General features: G+C 45.7%; 1 protein-coding gene and 1 pseudogene across 7 annotated transcripts in view; one reads left to right on the forward strand and one right to left on the reverse strand.

Annotated features, from left to right (window-relative positions):
• Positions 1 to 1,356: 1,356 nt before the first annotated feature.
• LOC132421203 (ras GTPase-activating protein-binding protein 1 pseudogene) lies at positions 1,357 to 2,812 on the reverse strand (annotated as a pseudogene).
• Positions 2,813 to 9,358: 6,546 nt separating this feature from the next.
• OPTN (optineurin) overlaps positions 9,359 to 16,358 on the forward strand; it is a 43,840-nt gene continuing 36,840 nt past the window's right edge. Inside the window, exons 1-3 of one of the 7 annotated variants that reach the window (XM_060006251.1) lie at positions 9,359 to 9,558; positions 14,152 to 14,280; positions 15,134 to 15,177. The gene's annotated coding sequence lies outside the window, so the exon portion shown is untranslated. Of the gene's footprint in view, positions 9,559 to 9,856; positions 10,057 to 14,151; positions 14,281 to 15,133; positions 15,178 to 16,358 lie in introns of those variants that run through there. The other 6 variants (XM_060006242.1, XM_060006249.1, XM_060006245.1 and 3 more) reach the window with 6 other exon arrangements.

Raw genomic sequence — 16,358 nt, forward strand, 5'->3', positions numbered from 1 at the left:
TGGAATCAAAGATAAAGAGAAGGCACAACAGTTTTGCTCTGGTTTTGTGTCATTCAGATTTTAAAATTTTTTTTGTTTTTTTTTTCTTTTTTACAAATACAAATTAAACATGAAAAAACTCTACTTCAGAAAGAATCTAACAGGGTTTCCCTGGTGGCGCAGTGGTTGAGAGTCCGCCTGCCGATGCAGGGGACATGGGTTCGTGCCCCGGTCCGGGAAGATCCCACATGCCACGGAGCGGCTGGGCCCGTGAGCCATGGCTGCTGAGCCTGCGCGTCCGGAGCCTGTGCTCCGCAACGGGATAGGCCACAACAGTGAGAGGGCCACATACCGCAAAAAAAAACAAAACAAAAAACAAAAAAAAAGAATCTAACAGTTCAGGAAAAGCTTATCAGTTGCATACTAGACATTTAAAACCTATCTCACAATTTAAATTTCAGTGGTAAAAACAGTAGGTTTTGGAACTGTTTTGTGATCACGTATCCAAAGAAAAGCTCCACTAGCACTCCTTTTATTCAGGTTTTAAACATACCAGAGAGAATCTAAACTGTCAATTTTTCCAACAGCAAATTTTCCACACCAGAAGGTAGTCATGACTCTCAAAGAAGAGACAATTTGGGGTTTTCCTGCCTTCAAAATATTTATCAAATCCTGTTAATTCTCACAGTCTTTTGAAACATGTAGAAAATAAGTAAGAAATATTCCAGCCTTCCCTGGTGGTGCAGCGGTTAAGAATCCACCTGCCAATGCAGGGGACACGGGTTCGAGCCCTGGTCCGGGAAGATCCCACATGCTGCAGAGCAGCTAGGCCTGGGGGCTACAACTACTGAGCCTGCGCTCTAGGGCCCGCAAGCCACAGCTACTGAGCCCATGCACCACAACTAGTGAAGCCTGCACGCCTACAGCCCATGCTCCACAACAAGAGAAGCCACTGCAATGAGAAGCCCGTCAACACAACTAGAGAAAGCCCACACGCAGCAATGAAGACTCAACACAGCCAAAAATAAATAAATAAAATAAATAAAATTTTTAAAAAAAGAAATATTCCAATGAATGAAACATACCAAATGTCAGTAATAAGCAAGACACATTCCTTTGGGGAAACTGTTAAAAAAAAAATCCAGTCTGTATATGCAAATAAAGCAAGGAAATGCAGTCTTTTTTTTTTCCTTCTTCTTTAAAAATCCATTTCTCCTAAAATATCATTCCACAAAATTGGAAGTGAAGGACTAAAATGGGGTGAGGGGGGAGGAAGGAGCACACACCATTAACACAAAAAGTAAAACTGTACAAACTTAAGCAGTTTATGATAGACTAGGATCAGATTCCAAGATACCAAAAGTTGGCTGAAGAAATTCACCATTCTGTGGGAGCTAGGGTTTGTACTGCTGCCTGAAGATCGGTGAAGAGCAATTCACTGCCTCGGAGCACTGCCCTGGAGCATTGCCCCTTCCCACTCCAAATCCTGGGTTTTGCACCATGCCTCCGCGGGGGGGCGCCTCTCATCCCACCACCCAACCCGCCTTGAGGGCCTCTAGGTCCCTGCAGGCGGTTATCTCGGCGGTCCCCTTCCTGGGCGGCTCCAGTCTTCTTTTCTTCCACATTCAGGCAGACCTCACCTCTGAACATGATGGGCCTGTTGCGAAGCACCTTCTGAACAGGCTCAGAATCATCAAACAAAACGAACCCAAATTGGGTAATTTCCCACCACTGTTAATATGCAGCTCCACCACATTCCCATAATTTTGAAAAAAATCTTTAAGTTCTACTCCACCTCATGAGGCAGGTTGCCAATAAAGAGCTGGTGGCCGTCAGGGTGTCTCACGGGGTTCAACATCACCTGCTCACCAGCCTCACAGACTGCTCTAGGTTCCCTCTGGGGAGGAACATTTATTCACTGTTCTCGCACCCTTTGATCCCTCTGAGGCCTCTGTGGTGGAATCTGAGATTCAGGCTTAGACTCTGGACGAGGCTGTGAAGCTGGTAGTTTAACAGCATGAGGTGGTATCCCAGTAACTGGAACAGCTCCACTGGGTGGAAGGCTCTTGCTGGTCACAGATGCCCAAGAAAAGCTTCTCAAGTCCTCCTGCACTGTCTGGGCTATGTCTGCAGGCGCTGGAGAAGAACTCTTCTGAGCATTCTTAGGAGTAGTTTCTTCCAATACACTCAGGCATTTCCTCTTGGACCACAGACGCAGGTTCTTGCTCCGGTTCTGGTTCAGGATCAGGCTCTGGTTCAGCAACAGGTTCTTCTAAATGTCCTTCTAAGTCATTGCTGACAGTTGGATCATAGAAAGTTCCAGAATCATCAGGTACCACCTCAGTGGTCTGCTGTCTTTCTTCAGGTTCCTCTGCTTCTTCTTCAGATTCTTCCTGAGGCTCAGTGACTAAGCCACCAAAGACCTCATCTTGGTATCTGAAGATATCATTGTGAACATAAAAATTATTTGCAGCAGAGCCCTCAGGAGCAAGGACAAAGGTCTCATGAATGTCCTCAAAGCCTGGTTGTTATTAGAGAGCAAGCCTATCACCTGGACCACCACACCGTCATTCAGAGTGGCATGAGTGTCGACATGACGGATCTTAGTGCGGCAATTCGTGAAGTTTTGTGACATCACTTTCCTATGGATTTCTTTCTGTCCGTAGACCACATCTGCTGGCTTTCCATTTGAATCCAATCCCCCATGGACATAAGAAGAGTTCTTTCCATAAAATTTGTGTAGCATGTCTGCGGCCTGGTTCAGCAGTGTGTAATACTGTCTCACAAATTCTCACCTGACCAGCAGGGGACTAGGCTTCTCCATAAGCATAGCTTTGGTCAATTCAACCTGCATGGCTGAGCGGGAGAGGAACGAGCTCTGCTCCACACACGGCAAAAAGCAAAAAACCCCTCACTCAACTGCATCAGCACCAGTTGCAAAACTTAAAGCTATATCAGCTGGAGAATTGAACCATGGACCTTAGAAAAGAAAGAGGTATGCTCCTGGTATCCAGTTGTGAAGAGCGGAGGGGACCAGCCCCAGAGAAACCTGTATTACTGCTCATCAGGGCATTATGTCTATAAATCTAATAACTGTCTATTGGTCTGTGACAAGAGAAATGGGAACTGTGTCCACAAAATCAGAAAAGGGGTAACGTAGTCTGGTGAGGGGAACACTGAGGTTTTGTGGGACAAAAGATCATGGGCAATCCAGCTAAGGTTTTGTATCCAGTTTTATAATAGTCTATTTGAAAGCCATATATGAATACATTTTCTCATGAAAACAGGGGACTTGTAACTTTTCAAATTGCAAAATCACTTCTGATAATTTAACTAGCCACGCCTTAAGTCAGGGTCTATAGAAGTACAATGGTTAATTTTATGTGTCAACTTGAATGGGCCATGGGGGACCCAGACATTTGGAAAAACATTATTCTGGGTATTTCCATAAAGGAGTTTTTGGATCAGTTTAAAATTTAATTTCATAAGGCTGAATAAAGCAGATTGTTCTCCCTAATGTGGGTGGGCCTCATCCAATCAGTTGAAGGCCTGAATAGAACTGGAGGCTGACTCTCCCCCAAATAAGAGGAAATTCTTCCTGTTTGGCTGCCTTGAGCTGGGACATCAGATTTTTTCCTGCCTTCAGGTTCAAACTGAAACATTGACTTCATGGTTCTCAAGCCTGCCAGCTTTTGGCCTGGGACCACAGCTTCAGCTCTCCATCACACCCAATCCTGCCTCTCAAGCTGGCCAGTGGCAGCCTCCATGATCATATGAGCCAATTTTTCATAATAAATCCATCATTCTCTCTCTTCCTCTCTCTCTCTCTCGATATATATATATATATATATGTATTTCAAACTGTAAAATCAAGATAAAATTATATATAATACATAATTATATCATATAAATATAATCTATAATATAAATATATTATATAATATAATTATATATTAATATAGCATAATATATAATATCGATATATAAAGCATATAAAGTATAATATAATTATATAGTATAAATATAATATGATATATAACATATATAATAATATACAAAAATATATAAGATATATAAAATATATAGTCTGACACCCAGGCCTGTGCCCCCCCATTCCCCCATGCACTTCTGAGAAGTGAGACATCTCATTTTGGAAGAATAAGGGAGATGAGAAAAGGAGAAATCATGTCCTTCAACACTGACAGATGAATTATTTAATCAGAAGCAAGAAACTGTGTAGAAAGTGAGACACCGAGGCAATTTCTCACTCCTCAGGCACACAAAGAAGAGGATGGCAATGCTTTTCAGACCATGACGACGAAGAATTGTGGTGTCTCATTGTGATAATTTTCCCAAATCAATGGGCACCGGCTAATTAATACTTCAACAGGAAATTTTGCTCCAGGAACTGTTAACACTTTTAAAGTAAAACAAAGAAACAAGAATTTTTTTTAACATCTTTATTGGAGTATAATTGCTTTACAATGGTGTGTTAGTTTCTGCTGTATAACGAAGTGAATCAGCTATACATATACATATATCCCCATTTCTCCTCCCTGTCTCCCTCCCACCCTCCTTATCCCACTCCTCTAGGTGATCACAAAGCACCGAGCTGATCTCCCTGTGCTATGCGGCTGCTTCCCACTAGCTATCTATTTTACATTTGCTAGTATATATAAGTCCATGCCACTCTCTCACTTCGTCCCAGCTCACCTTTCCCCGTCCCCGTGTCCTCAAGTCCATTCTCTATGTCTGTGTCTTTGTTCCTGTCCTGCCCCTAGGTTCTTCAAAAGCATTTTTTTTTTAGATTCCATATGTATGTGTTCGCATATGGTATTTGTTTTTCTCTTTCTGACTTACTTCACTCTGTATGACAGAGTCTAGGTCCATCCACCTCACTACAAATAACTCAATTCCGTTTCTTTTTATGGCTGAGTAATAGTCCATTGTATATACGTGCCACATCAAGAAACAAGAATTCAGTGTTCCTCCATGCTCTGCTTTGACTTGATGGAAAAGGTGGCAGGGAGTATGACAGCGTCTGTGTTCACACAATGGGAAGCAGCAGGAAGTAGCAGTATTATTGTGGTCTTCTTATTCAATGTTCACAGAGGACTGAAGATCACCTAAAAGATAAACACCCAGCTTCTCCCCAATGAGTTTACTGTTTCAAGGTCTAGAGCTGGGGGGCAAAGGAGAGGAAGGAAGTAGAGACCACATACACACGCACACACAAACACACACACACTTGCTCCGGCTTTTCTCAAAGCGGAGGCATTGTTCCTGGGACTCCAGATACTTGTCTGAGGCTGCTGCTAAATGGGCGACAGAGTAGCCCCTAATGCCAGAGCCTGGCTCTGACGGAAGCCTCACTCCTCATCCAGGGAGTTGCTGCAACACCAGGTATCAGTAAGAGGGAAGCGACCTATTAGAGGCATTTACACGCACTCGCCTGAGTCCCTGTTTCCAGTTCTTCGGGGTGTATACCTAGGAGTAGAATTGCTGGGTTATATGGTAATTCTGTTGAACTTTTTTTGAGGAAGCCATCCTCAGAATATTTGGAGCCAATCGGGAACTGAATCTAACTAAAGCTCAAACGAAGCCCAGACCCAGCTCAGCTACAGAGTAGATGACTGACACAGCCACTTCACCGCCGGCCCAACAGAAGAAGGGGCGTACGCTTTACTGGATAGCATGGTGATTTACTTCTGGTATTATTTTTGGTGGTTTTTTGTGTTGTTGTTATTTTGGTTTTCTGGGGGTGGGGGTGGGCGGGCGGGCTGCGCCACGCAGCCTGTGGGATCTTAGTTCCCTGACCAGGGATCGAACCCATGCCCTCAGCAGTGAAAGCGTGGAGTCCTAACCACTGGACCGCCAGGGAATTCCCTCGGTGTTGTTTTTGCAGCTCTACTGAGATATGATTTACATACCTTAAAATTCACCCATTGTAAGTGTACAATTCAATAATCTTTATGCTGAGAGAGTTGTGCAATCCTCACTACAAACCAGTTTTAGAATATTTTCCTCAATCCCCCAAAATTCCCGCGAGCTTGTTTGCAGTCCAAGCCACTCCCAGCCCCAGGCAACCACAAGTGTGCTTTCCGTCTATGCTTTCCTTTTCTAGGCATTTCATATATATGGAGTCATAGTATAGGTAGATCATAGTTTAGGTAGTCTTTGGATCTGGTATCCCAAGCGTGTATCTTTTTCTACCAGTAGCTCAGATATGCACAAATATGTTACATATCTTTACTTTCTGTGCACCCAGCCCTTGCCCTGTAGGAGTGTAGTGAAATCCACTCTTGAGCATCACTGAGGCCTTGAGTGGAGGCTCTCCTTCCCTGGGGTCATGGAAAAATCCAGGAGGGCTTTTGGCATCCACTGGAGTTAGGGCCATTTATTCCTCAGCCCGTTAAGTTGATCAGTCCATTGATGCTGGTATCCTCACCATCTACCGTAAAGCTTCTTCTAAGGAGAGGGCAGGTTGCTCTGTTATTTCCAGTGACAAGCCAGCATTCCAGAATCTGCAGAAGCTGTGAGAACAAGTCCCCAAGGTCCAATAGATGTCTCATATAGCTGTGTCACTCCAAGAGCTGGCCACGTGTCCTGCTGCTGCAGGGGCTGAGGCTTGGGTCCTTGATGCTCAGGAGATCGCCAACCTCCACCCCCTTCCCATTCGCCCAAATGCTGTGAAAGCCCCCCACCCCACCTGGGTTCTCAGCTCTCTCCCTCCAGGACATCTGGGGTAGATGATGATTGGGCTTTCTCAAGAGATAAGAAGAAAGGTTGGTCTTCCAAGAATCTTGCAAATACCCTTGTGATAGGAAACACAAAGGGATTAGCTGTATTCTCCAAACAAAGCGGGTGGGTAGGGAGGGGCACAGAAAGCACGACACAAATGAGTATCTCACTAAATAGCCTACCACGCTGCTTTGCATTAACCTACCGCAAAACCACATCAGTGAACAGCAGAGAGCATGTCATAATTTCAGTTTCCTTAGCTGCACTTAGATTCTATCTACTAATGGAAGTGTGAGAGAGGAAGGAGGCACCCCGCTGGACTATTCAGGCTAAGAAACAGAATTGGTTCTTTTTATTATTATTATTTTATTTTTTTATTTATTTTGGGCTGCATTGGGTCTTCGTTGCGGTGCGCAGGCTTCTCCCCGTGGTGGCTTCTCTTGTTGCGGAGCACAGGCTGGCCTGTGGGCTTCAGTAGTTGTGGCTCTCAGGCTCTAGAGCACGGGCTCAGTAGTCGTGGTGCACTGGCTTATGGGATCTTCCTGGACCAGGGCTTGAACCTGTGTCCCCTGCATTGGCAGGAGGACTCTTAACCACTGTGCCACCAGGGAAGTCCCCAGAGTTGGTTCTAACACTAGCAGTAAGAAGAGCAACTAACATTGTGCATCAGGCATTGTTCTGAGTGTTTTACATGTATTATCCCTTAATCATCACAGTGACCTTAGGCAGTAAGCTCTGTATTTCCAAATCCTTTATTTAAAGCCTTTGGCATGAACTCTATTTCAGAACTCAGAATGTTTTGGATTTCAGGAAGGTAATAAGGTGCATGTAATTTACATAATATAACTCCCCAAGAGGGTCTGAAACAGATCTCATGCAATCTAATTAAGGTGGCTTCAGTGAAACAAATAATCATATTAAGTGATGTAAATAAAGAATGTAAATAACTTTGCATCGGTTTGGGTCTGGTTCTGCCACCAAATGAACCGAGAAAGGCTTTGGATTCTCAGACCTTTGGAATTTTGGACCTGTATTAGAGGCCCCATTTTACAGATAAAGAGAATGAGGCTCATCGAGATTAGGTAACTTGTCCAAGGTCACACAGCTAAGAAGTGGTGGGAGTGCTCAACGTTTCAGGAGCAAGTGGGTCTGGAGAAAACGACCCTGACCACTTTCTCTACCAGAAGCTCACCCACCCTCAACCTTCTCACTCTACAGCTGGTGGCAGCCTTGTGTATGACGCCTCCCCCCACCCCTAACTATCCCACCCCATCCCATCCCATCCCTGCTCCGAGCTTCTCTAATACTCATTTAAGCTCTCCTTTAACATGGTTTAAAATACCGGAAGTGAGCCCGTAGAGTTGACTCGCCCCAGGCACCCCTAACAAGCCCAGGAGGGGCCCTCCAGAATTGGGTCTGGGGCACGTACTGACTTGCTAGCCCTCTTTGCCTTGAGCAGGGGGTTAGTCTCTGGGTGGTGTTAAGGGTCGGGCAGGAAGAGCTGGCCTGGAGCAGGCGGTCTAAATAGAGGAGTTGAATCCTTCAGGATACCAGGAGAGGGCGCGTCCCCCCTTTCCTATTTCGATTAGGGTTTTTTTTTTCCGTTTCCGTCTAACCAGCAAGCAGTTCGGGTGAGCAGCAACGTGCTTGGTATCCCGCTGATTTGAGCAGCGTCAGCCTCTTCATTCGTAAATCAAGCTTCTTCCCACGTGCGACGCGTCCTTCTTACTCTTCAGCACAAACCTGCTCCCAGACTCTCTCTCCCCCACCTCCTGGGACGCCGCCCAAATTTGTTTTATCTTACACGAGTGGCCTGTTACCCGGAGAACCGGCCGCACCGGCTTCGCCGAGACCTGGACCTCGCGATCAGACGCCTTGTGTGTCCTGTGTCTGCGTCCTTGCTTATCCCTCTTCGCGGTGCTTAGGATGCAAACTAGGGCGGCTCTCCCTCCTTCCTCGTCTTGTTTCCTCACTTTTCACGCTGTCTAGTCTGGAGGCAACCACCCTCCTCCGGTCCAGTAGATCAATACTTCTGCCTTCCAGGTACAGTCCAGGTCGATCTAGTAATCCCACCTGCCTGGAGCACCTGAAACCTCCGAGTGTCAACGGCTGGCCTGTTCCCCGGGAACAAGAGCCCCGGAAGCATCCGGCAGGCTTTGTGTTTTTAATTAAAGGTCTATTTCAAGGGCAAAATCGGGTGGAAAGCCGTGAGTGCTCAATTAACTCTATCTAAATGTAAGGCCTTTAACAGAGGTTGAGGTCTCGTCCCAAGGATGCCTGGGACCGTCGCCCTCTTTCGGTGGGGCGCAGCGGCCCCCGTGGCTCTGGACTGCTACAGGCACCCCCTGCGGCGAAGACCGACACCTCACACTCCATTTAATTAACAGTGTTTTAATTAACGCCGTCCGTCAGAGCAGTCACACTGGCTTAATGCGCAACCCGCATTAACCCGCGTCCGGGTCTGCACCCTGGGAGAACTGCGGGGCTAGCAGGGAGGCTGTGGGCTGGCCCACGAGACAGGCAGGGAAGAGAGTTGGGGCGGGGCCTGCGGGGGGAGCGGCCTGCCGAGGGGCGGGCGTTGGCGTGGGGCCTGCGGCGGGCGGGGCCCGGGAAATTCCCGGGCGGAGGTGAGGAGGCTGGCGCGACTGTCAGCTGAGCAGCGCTGGGTGGGGTCGCGAGGCCGCGCGTCCGCCAGAGGCTCCCCAGTCCCCGCCGCCGCCGCCGCCGCCCCCGGCCGGTCCCCTGGTCGGCGTCTGCATCCGGGTCCAGAGCCCTCTCCCAGCGGTAACGATGCCGAGGAGGCAGTGACCCCGAGGGAGGCCAGAACCCGGGCGGCGGGTGAGCCGGGGCAGGGGGCGGGTAGGGGCTCCCTCTCCGCCCTGGAAGCGGTTCCCGTAGCCGCCTTCCCTGCGACCCGGAGCCAGTAGGGACGTGGGTGGAGAGGGTGGGGCGTCCCCTCGGGTGGGTCGGCTGAGCTCGCTGGGAGGGTTTCCGGGCCCTGGCGATCCTGACCTGGTGCGGAAGGGCAGCGGGGGCGTCCAGCCCAAAACGCCCCTTCCCCCTTTTTTACCCTCCAGGCTGGCCGCAGGTGCCTTCCCCTGTAGGTCATGAAGGTGGTCTGAGGCTGACATCCTTCCGCAGGTTGGGAATGATTGTACAGCCAGTTCCTCATTATTAAGGGAAGGGGTTAAGGACACACCTTTGGAAGACGTGCAAACTACTCTAGCTTTACGAGATGGCCCAGGACACTGAAGAACCGGTGACCGCTCTCTAAGGTGGCGGTATTACTGAACAGCTGAAAAGAATCTTCATAAACCGTTGTGTCTAGGAGGGCATGTATGTATGTATGTGTTTGTGTGTGTTTATAGATACATAGAGAATATGAATATGTGATGAGGCCGAGAACCCCAAAGGGATTGTTTCTATCGTGTAAGCTGCAAGCAATGAGCATCGCTAAGAGAAAATGTAACCCAGGTTCCGTCTAGCCTCCTTCCTCCACCAGGAAGACTGCTGTATGGAAATTATATGCCACAGCACTGCTTAAGGATGAAACGGAAAACCAAAACTTAAAACATCAAAAGCCTGGGATCTGGTTAAGCAAACGCACTGTTAACAGAAGAACCCCTCACCCTTGCTCTTTGCCGGAAGGAGAGAAGAGCTAGGGGGCCCTGGCCACCCCGCCCAGGATATGCCCAGTTTGGAGTGGGCTGGGGAGGTCCAGTAGCAGAGGCCAGTCCAGGGACTGCCCCGTAATGCCCTGGGCAAGACAAGTCGAAATGTAGCCTGTAGAGAGGACAGTAATTAGAGTCTTCCGGGTGATTGGCCAGTTCTTCTACTGGGCCAATTTTAGTTTTTCATTATAAAAGTAGTATTTTTTTTTTTTTTGGTAACTGACCTCAAGTTGCATATTAATGTTATGGGTTCCAACTAAACTCTCCGAAAAAACAAAAACAAACATTCTTGAAAGGAATTGGTCACTGTTTTACCCTCCCATGGAATCCCCACCCTTAGGTAGGGGCACATGGGTATTCTCTTCTCCAAGCCTCACTTTTTCTGAATTTTATAGAGACTTGGACTGTGTGATATGTTCTTTGGAATCTATGGAATAGTAAATCCAAAGGAAAAGGAAGAAATTAAACTGTGTTTTGAAAATAAAATCTGTTTCACTGAGAAAGAAAAAAATTATATTGAAAGTTCTTGTTTTCACTTTGACCTATTATGTGGGTTGAGTAATAGAATATGTGTTATGAAATGACATCCAGATACCTTTGTAGTAGTGATATTTTAAAAGTGGTACTAATTTTCAAAATAAATTGAGTTCAAGAATCCGGAAATGAGTGCCACTGAACTGTAGAAAAACTCATAATACTAGTATGTCGGGTTTGTGTTTTACAAGTGTATGACTTTACCTCTTACACTATAGCTTCATTTCATTTCAGCAGACATTTCCTGAGAGCCTGCTCTCAGTGTGCCAGTCTGCAGGAAGAATAAAATAGAGACCTTGACTTAGGTTTGATGGGAACATAGACTGGCATGGTGTGATCACAGTACTTTACATAAAAGGACCAAGGGGGTGGAACACACAAAGCGCTGTTGGGTGCTCAGAGGAAAGAACAGGTCATTTTACACAGGACATCTGTTCGAGCTGGCATTGAACTGTCCAGTGGGAGTTTGCCAGGGTAAAAGCAGATCCAGGCATCTCGGGGAAGGGTAGAAGAGCAAAAGAAGGCCAAGAACTGTGAGCTCTTTAATGTGCCTCCGGCATGAGTGGCATTGGTGACAGGAGATGATACTCCTGGGTAAGTGGGGGCCAGTCTCTGAAAGGCCATGTTTGTCTTGCTCGGGAGCTGGAACTCTGTCTGTGTGGGAGGGGTTTAAGCAGGGGGATGCCCTGGTATTAGGAAAGAAACCATGGAGGTAGTGGGGCTGCAGTGGAAGGAGATGAGTCCAGCCATGGAGGAAGCTATGCAAATTCATTCAGCAAGTATTTGTTGAACCCCTATATATGTCGCGTAATGTTCTAGGTGCTAGGGACACGGCAGTGGACAAAACAGACGAAAGTCCCGTACTCTGTGGGCCAGACAAGACAAGAAGGGCCTGACCTAAGCTGGTGGGGATTGAGAGGAGGTGGGAGTGACAGGACTCGGTGACCCATTAGACTTGGGGGAAGAGCAAATAGGAAGAATCAAGCATAACTCTCAGGTTCCTGCCTTGGGTGATGAGGCTGTCTATTTCCATTTTCTGTATGTTTGCACTTACGAAAGTCAGAGTACCATTTCTGGCATAAAAGCTAAGTCTTCTTTTACCCCCTTAATAGGATATGTACTTTGAGTTCTTTTTCCGGGATGGTGATGAGTTTAGTTGATGCAATCTTGGAATGTTACTCAATCCCCTTGAAAACCCAAACCAGGATTTGCCAATAGCCAGCAATTGTCTCTGATCAGGAAATAGGTTTTCACTGTTTAAAACTAATGTATCCATGTGGGGATTGAACCTGTGAATACTTAATCAGCAGGTTCGGAGAATCAGCCACACCAGGGTAAGGACCTGGGTTTATTCTGTATTATTCTTGATGGTCCAACGACCAATGGAGAGAAGTCAGTGTAAGGCAGATTTCTGTTGGATACAAAACAGCTTTCTGGCAGTCAGAGCCATCCTGGAATAGAATGGGCAGTTGCCTGCTAAGGTCATGTGCTCATTTTTTCTGTCATTGAAGTCATTCGAGCCTGGTCTATATGACCATCTGCCATGGAAACCGGACAGGACATTCCTGCATTGAATAAGTTCGGCTGGGTCATTTTTAAGGCCAACTCAGAAACAAGATTTAAGCTCCTGCCTACGAAGTCAAGTCACTGCTGTAATTACTTGACCTCTGGAATTAAGAACAATAATTATAATCAGGAATTTGAATAGCAGATCCAGGGATAAAATCTAGGAGATTTTGCTTTTGATCTTCCACCTTCCAGGTGGTTCCTATTTTTCCTCATTGGTGAAATCTTGACAAATCCTGTGCTAAATTAATTCACCCTTCTGTAGTTAAAAATAAAACACCTTTGTTTAGAAATGATGCATTTCTGATCATTGGTTGGATTTTTATGAGAAATTCTGTTATTAGACAGAATCTTGGAGTAAATGGCTTAGTTCCTTCGTTCATAACCTTTGAGGATGTGTGCAAGGATTTATAATACATCCCTGCATTTTCTCAATTGAAAATATTTCAAGGTGATGCTAAACATTTAGAGAGTTCAGCTTTCTCTACCTGGCATTCTACCAGTAGACATCTCATATACGCACTGTACTGTGATAGGTTGTAATGACGCCCCCCAAATATTCTAAAATCATAAAATGCACTTTGAGTCACCAAAAATCAATTAAATCGCTTTTGGTAAAATTTTGTTTATAAGTATTTATGTGCTTATGTTTGGCATTTATGTTAACTTCTTATATACTATGACATTTGAATTACCAAATAGTTTTCCTAACAATGCTGCGTAGCAAAGAGCTCACTATAATCGGGACGGGCGTATGTATTAGTGAGAGAGGGCAGCATGGCTATGAGGGTGCTGGGGTGTACGTGCTGGACAGTGCGGGTTGGACTGTGATCTTGCTAGAAGCTTAATACTTTTCATAGGGCTTTTGAGCTGAAAGCAGCTATAGTGATCATCATTTGCTAGGCAAGTCAGTAAATCATCACAGAGGTCAGATGAGTTCTCAAGGTCACGTGTCTGGTTAGTGGCACCCGGTTTATTTTTCTACCGTCTCCCTCAGCATAACCCTGTTTGTTTTTTTTTTCTCTCATGTCCTTCTAAAATCTGGGCAACCAGAAAAAGTTGATAAGTAGAATCGGTTTTAACTGTTACAGTTGTGCCTCAAGTCTTGGTGGAGATATAACGGAAAGTCAAGGAGGAAAAATACCGGAAGGAACAGTCTCTCTTTTCTCCCCTCCCCCTTCCCTTCTCTCCCCTCCCCCTTCCCCTACTCTTCCCTCCCTCTGCTTTAGATACTTTAAAAACAAATCTGTTAAAGGTCTCCAAAGTATAGTCTAATCCTTGAATACCTGAGGAAATTTAATATTGACAAGTGAATGACACACGTTACAAGGATTTTATCTTTGTCAATTACTTAGAATTTTAGTATTCTTTGCAAAATAGATAGGAGCACTGTTATTTAGTAAAAACCCATTTTTATGAAATTTTAGCGCCAACATAGTACTATGCAAAAATGAGTTTTATGGAAAGTCAGAAACTGGCTTTATCCAAATTATTTTATGCAAAATAATCCAAATTACTTTATTGGGGAAAACAAGAGCAGTCTATTCTGGTCACCTAATGCTAAGAGATAGCACACTTTAGCAGTGTACTTCTTTCTAAATGAATCAGGATATGCTTTCAAAAGGCTCAAAATGCTTTATCCGTGTTTTTCACTTCACAGACTTGCCGTCCTCATTAAAGAATTCCATGAGGATGCCTTTCCTGTGCCAGCGGCTCTAGAGGAATCACACAGGCCACAGTGCTGGGGGCCGGCTGTCCCCTCAGCAGCACTGTCTCTGATTTCCTACAGGTCCTTTATTTTATTTATTTTTTAAACATCTTTATTGGAGTATAATTGCTTTACAGTGGTGTGTTAGTTTCTGCTGTATAACAAAGTGAATCAGCTACACATATACATATATCCCCATATCTCCTCCCTCTTGCGTCTCCCACCCTCCCAATCCCACCCCTCTAGGTGGTCACAAAGCACTGAGCTGATCTCCCTGTGCTATGCGGCTGCTTCCCACTAGCTATTTTACATTTGCTAGTATTTGTAAGTCCATGCCGCTCTCTCACTTCATCCCAGCTCACCTTACAGGTCCTTTAGACCAAAAGCAGGTCACCAGGCTCTCAGTTCCAGGAGACCTCCAGAGAGCCGAGGGATTGCCTCCTGCCAGTGGGAAAGAAGCACCGCTCTGCACCCCAAGGGTTTGGTGCATTAATATACGGGCGTTAATACATGGTGGTTTCCCCAGCTTCTGCCCTAACATGCGCAGGGACTTAACAACAAAAACCATAACTGAAGCTTCCCTTGCAGCCTCTTAGAGAGAGAGTCATTTGTTCTCTGCCTTCCTGTCGGCAGTGGCAGGTTCTATCGGCACACGTGGGAACTTCTCACAGGGACGAGGTTCTTTGGACGCAGTGAAAATTTGTTAGTAACTTGTTTGTAAGCAGTTCGTTGACTGTTATTGCTAAGAAGTAAGAAGAAAAAATCCTTCCGGCAGCCTTGGTTATTTCTTTAAGATTTCTGGCAGTGTGCGATGGATGGGTGAAGTGGAATCTGAACTCTGGGTGAGGTGAATGGGCCCGCCTTCCATGTTTATCTATAGAGCACACCCAGAGGTTATACAGCAATAGATCAGAGAGCACTTCTCTCTCCTCAGCTTCCAGTGACTGATGCCGTAACTCTGCAATTCCTCATGAAAAGGTATATCATCATCTTTGTGAAATGTGTAAAGGAAAATGTTTGCCCACAGCATTTGATTTCTGTGTTTGCCCAGGTGGTAGGCCATACAGAAGTACAGTTGGGATACGCCCATCTATCTTATTTATGGTCACACTGACCCCTCGACAAATAAAGTGGTATGCTTAAAGTATTCTCAGAATATGCAACAACTAAGCAAGACTTTCTTAGTCTTTTAGAACGCTTTGCAAAAGTATCGACTATGGAAGCCTAAGTATTCAGTGCTGCCTTCACTGTATGACAGGGCTGGGTTTTGGAATCATCCTTAATGCTCGGTTGTGCCCTTCATTGAGTGACCTTGGATGAGCTATAAAACCTCTGTGAACTCAGCTCTGTCACCAGGAAAATGGCTGTCTAGTTGAGTTTTAGTGAGGATTAGAAACTGACAGTCTGGTGCAGTGATCAAGAGCATAGTAAGCATTCGAAATATGTTAGTTCTCCCTTTCCTCTCAGCCAAATATACAAGAAATAAAGAGATTTTGTAACAATTAATTATTGAGATATAATTCACATACCATACAATTGCACCCAAAATAGGAAGATTTGAGCTTAAAGATTTTTCTGGGGAAAAATCCATTTAATAATACTTTGCCAACATCTACAAATGTATACATGGAAAGCCTCTTGAACTCCCCACGTTAGGATTCCTGATCATCGTGGTATCATGTCCGTCTCTCCCTCCTCTATCCCCCATCTCCTCGCTGTACCCCTTTATACACACTTATACACAGACATACACATACAAACTAAAGCTAGGATGTACCTTTTTTGTTTAAAAAGGAAGAATCAAGGTTGTTCAAAATATAATGGGAGAGGGCTGCCCTGGTGGCGCGGTGGTTGAGAGTCTGCCTGCCAATGCAGGGGACGTGGGTTCGTGCCCCGGTCCGGGAGAATCCCACATGCCGCGGAGCGGCTGGGCCCGTGAGCCATGGCCGCTGAGCCTGCACGTCCGGAGCCTGTGCTCCGCAACGGGAGAGGCCACAACAGTGAGAGGCCCGCGTACGGCAAAAAAAAAAAAAAAAAAAAAAAAAAAAAAAAAATATATATATATATATATATATATATGTAATGGGAGAGAAAGCACCTTGTAGAATACTTATTAGCACTTGCACATGGGCTTGTGGGACTCATGAGGACGCCATGCA

The sequence above is a fragment of the Delphinus delphis genome, chromosome 2 (assembly GCF_949987515.2).
Source record: "Delphinus delphis chromosome 2, mDelDel1.2, whole genome shotgun sequence".
NCBI classification, from domain to species: domain Eukaryota; kingdom Metazoa; phylum Chordata; class Mammalia; order Artiodactyla; family Delphinidae; genus Delphinus; species Delphinus delphis.